The following is a 4,949-nucleotide window of genomic DNA, read 5'->3' on the forward strand; positions in this document are numbered from 1 at the left end:
AAAACAACCCAAAGGTACTAAATAATAAAGAAAAGTTGCAAGTACAAAAATGCTTTCATAACATAAATGAAAAAACATAATGTTCTGCTATTCGAAAATTTTCATAAACCGCACAGTTTTTAATTTATCGAATTCTTTTATAATACCTTTTTAACAAATATTTGAACCTGGAATTGCTTTCCTAAGAAAGCAATTTAAAATATGCAACAAATAATTGAACTTCACTTATTTTACAAAGGACTCAATACTTTTTTCTTTAAAAATTTAATCTGCTTAAAAACTATCTAAAGCATATAAAAAATGAAGAATTTTTAAGTTGAAAAACGCTTTAATAACCTCAGTGACAAATAAATATTTTCTGATTTTTCAAAACCTTTGTAAAACGCACAGTTTTCGATTTATAAAATGCTTTTATAATACTTTTTAACTCAGTTTTTAATTTAAAATAATAATTCCTAAAAAATAATTGAAAATGTGTAGAAAAAACTGACATAATTCTTTTTTATTATTTAAATAATAAAAAAATAAATAAATGACAGCACAAAACAAAGATCTAAGCTTTAAAAAATTCTTAAAAATACAATTATTACATTTTTTAATAATTTAAAAAATGTTATGTGTTTTTAAAGCAAAATATTTAAGAAAAAAGAATTCAATCACATTCTTAAAACGTTTATTAAGAAAGCGTTTCATTTTATAAAAGAACAATAAAAAAATTGACAATTACAAATTTTCTAAATAAAATAAATGAGAGTGCAAGGAGGAAGAAAACAAATATTTTTCATCCGATTAAAATATGCAACAAATAATTGAACTTCACTTATTTTACAAAGGGCTCAATACTTTTTTCTTTAAAAATTTAATCTGCTTAAAAACTATCTAAAGCACATAAAAAATGAAGAACTTTTAAGTTGAAAAACGCTTTAAGAACCTCAGTGACAAATAAATATTTTCTGATTTTTCAAAACCTTTGTAAAACGCACAGTTTTCGATTTATAAAATGCTTTTATAATACTTTTTAACTCAGTTTTTAATTTAAAATAATAATTCCTAAAAAATAATTGAAAATGTGTAGAAAAAATTGATCGCTAGTTTAAATATTACCTATTTAAAAAAGTGCTGGGTACTTTATTTTAATTTTAAATATAAAATACTTCGAAATCAGAAGAAACAAGAGTTCTGTAAAGAAGAAGAATTCTGTGCAAGAACTTGCAGGTTAAAAGCGATCTCACGGTGGTCGGCTCAAAAATATTTGTTTGCTTCCTCCTTGCATTCTCAAAAACTTTTAATTGTCAATTTTTTAATTGTTTCTCTATAAAATGAAATGCATTCTTAATACACCTTTTCAAAACGTTATTGAATTCTTTTTTATGAATATGTGACAGCATTTATGCTGTCACATATTTATTTTTTATTATTTACATAATAAAAAAGAATTATAATTAATGACATGTTGAAATGAAATTTTCTATGATCATTGAATTCATTGACTGAAAAACTTAATTCTGTCAATTTTATTTTAAAAAACCTCCATCTATACTTAATTATGTAAAATAGCAACATTATGTGCGCACTAAAGTACGCGGGAAGCATTGTATTGCCAATTAATAACATAAAAATATAAAACAAGATATTAATTATTTCAGATAGCAAGTAAGAATATATTATTGAAAATTATTAAAAAAATTCATGCGTAATAAAGAAATTTGTTTTTCATTAACGAAAAATTAATTCTTTGAATTCGGCTAGGTTAACATTTTTTTCTAAAGTTAAAAAATCTGTTGCTTAAAACTTATTTATTTTAAATTAGAATAACACATGATCATTTTATATTTTCAAAACTATTTTTTTTGTCTTACTAATAACTTTCATGAATTTTGCCATTTTTGTGATTTTCAAACTGCTATTATCGAACACGAAAATTGTGTGATAACAAAACACAACTATGTCTTACAACTATAATTTAAATTAAATAAGGTTCACATAAAAAATTTCTAACTTTTTAAAAATCAATTTTTATTTAACCGAATTCAAAAAGTAATATTTCCTTATTGAATAAAGAATTTCTGTATTTAGCAGGAATATTTATCGTTCTTTTTAAGTTCGGATGATTTTTTATTACCTTGAACACTACACAAAAATAATGTCAGGGTGGCCATTTTAATCGAGGAATAAAATTCCCAGTCATTTTCTGATTCACAAAAATGTTTCACGGTTAAAAAAAATTCGAAATTGTTTAATTTTGAGTAGATTAATACAAACAAATAATAAGTGCAAAAATGATAGGTGCAGTAAATTTAGAACCTTTTAATAATTTAGGAATTAAATGACTTTTGAGTCTTGCATAATTATTTCAAAATTAAAAACACTTTTTTCAAATGAACAATAATATCAATATTATTGAAATTCAAAATAATTGTTAGCGGCGAAGAGAACCAACTTCATAACGTGTCAACTTGTCGATTATTTTATTTAATAAGATACTTATGCAGTAAGAAGTAAATTAATTTAGACCAATATATTAATTTTGATAGTATGTGTGCGATGTCTACCGTATGAAGTCCACAGTTCTTATGTTGAAAAAACTGACGTCATTATATCTTGATAACATAGGCATCTTCAAAGTAAATCTGATATTCGTTTCAAATTAATAATTATTTGAAGGAATATATTCAAGCATTATTCTAAGAGAAATTATTTCTTCGCCGAATACATTCATTTTCTCGTCTCAAGAACATGAACATTTTGTTACAATTAAAATAGTAGACATAATAAGAATATAAATTTACTTGGATCAAGAAACATTTCGTTAGAGTTTCAGTTACTTATCATGAGAATATAATATTACTAATTCAATATTTTATTAAACTTAACGCAAATAAGTATAATGAAACAAATTAACTCAATATTTTTTTTCTTAAAGTGAATATATTCTTGATTCAAATAGTTGTCCTGATTCTATTATTTTCTTGATTCAAGAAAATCGGTCCCTTGTAAAAAGAAAATACTTGCTTCTTTCAAGTAAAATCAGCCGAGTAAACTAGCCTACTTGATTCAATGCAAATTTTTTTTCAGTGTACTACGAAAATGAATATATTGGTCTAAATTAAGTTACCTCTTACTGCATGAGTATCTTATTAAATATAATAATCGACAAGTTGTCATGGTATGAAGTTGGTTCTCTTCACCGCTAACAATTATTTTGAAATCCAATAACATTTATAAAATTCAAAACATTGGTGCACATAATCAATTTTATTTATGCAAATGCAGGTAGGAATGTGCAACTTTGATAAACTACTAACTTTAGGCTGATACACAAATCAAATCACTTATAAAACTATAAACAAAATTATAAGTTTATTGCGTCGGTGAGTTTTTGGTGGTAAGAATTACAAATTTTTTAATAGATTTGAAAAAAGTGTTTTTAATTTTGAAATAATAATGCAAAACTCAAAAGTCATTTCATTCCCAAAATTAATAAAAGGTTATGAATGCACTGCATCTATAAATTTTTTCACTGATTATTTGTATGTATTAATCTACTTAAATTAAACGATTTCGAATTTTTTTAACCGTGAAACATTTTTGTGAATCGGAAAATGACTGGGAATTTTTTTCCTCGATTAAAGTTGCCACCCTGAAATTATTTTTGTGTAGTGTTCAAGGTAACAAAAAATCATCCAAACTTGAAAACAACAATAAATATTCCTGCTAAATACAGTAATTCTTCATGCAATAAAAAAATATATATTTTTTTTTAATTCGGCTAGATTAAAATTGATTTTTAAAAAGTAAAAAATTGTGTTATGTGCAGCTTATTTAATTTAGATTAGAGTTGGAAGACATAGTTGTATTTTGTTTACACACAATTTTCGTGTTCGATAATAGCAGTTTGAAAATCACAAAAATGGAAAAATTCATAAAAGTTATAAGTAAAAAAAAATAGTTTTGAAAATATAAAATGATCATTTGTTATTTTAATTTAAACTAAATAAGTTTAAGCAACAGATTTTTTAACTTTAGAAAAAAATGTTAATCTACCCGAATTCAAAGAATTAATTTTTCTTAAATGAAAAACAAATTCCTTTATTAGGCAGGAATTTTTAAAATAATTTTCAATATTATATTCTTACTTGCTATCTGAAATAATTAATATCTTGTTTCATAGTTTCATGTTATTAATTGACAATGCAATGCTTCCTGCGTACTGTAGCGCGCATATATGTTGCTGTTTTAAATAATTAAGCATAGATTTAGGTTTTTTTAAAATAAAATTAACAAAATTAAGTTCTTCAGTCAAAAAATTCATTAATCATAGAAAATGTCTTGGACTGCAAATGGTTAACATTTTGATAATCACCCATGTACTGACATAATTCTTTTTTATTATTTAAATAATAAAAAATAAATAAATGGCAGCATAAAACAAAGATCTAAGCTTTAAAAAATTCTTAAAAATACAATTATTACATTTTCTTAATAATTTAAAAAATGTTATGTGTTTTTAAATCAAAATATTTCAGAAAAAAGAATTCAATAACATTCTTAAAACGTTTATTAAGAATGCGTTTCATTTTATAAAAGAACAATTAAAAAATTGACAATTACAAATTTTCTAAATAAAATAAATGAGAGTGCAAGGAGGAAGCAAACAAATATTTTTCATCCGATTACAGAATTCTTGTTTCTTTTGATTTCGAAGTATTTAATATTTGAAAGAAAAATAAAGTATCCAACAATTTTTAAATAGGTAATATTTAAACTAGCGATTAATTTTTTTCTACACATTTTAAATTATTTCGTATGAAATGTTATTCTAAATTAAAATTTCAATTAAAAAGTATATGTTTCGGCAAAATTCGGAACAATGAAGCGAGAGGTAATGTGGGAAATTCAAAATGGGAGGAAGAAAGGAGAAAAATGAGAAGGGTGTGTAATATTCGAGA

The sequence above is a fragment of the Belonocnema kinseyi genome, chromosome 8, assembly GCF_010883055.1.
Source record: "Belonocnema kinseyi isolate 2016_QV_RU_SX_M_011 chromosome 8, B_treatae_v1, whole genome shotgun sequence".
In the NCBI taxonomy this organism is placed as follows: Eukaryota; Metazoa; Arthropoda; class Insecta; order Hymenoptera; family Cynipidae; genus Belonocnema; species Belonocnema kinseyi.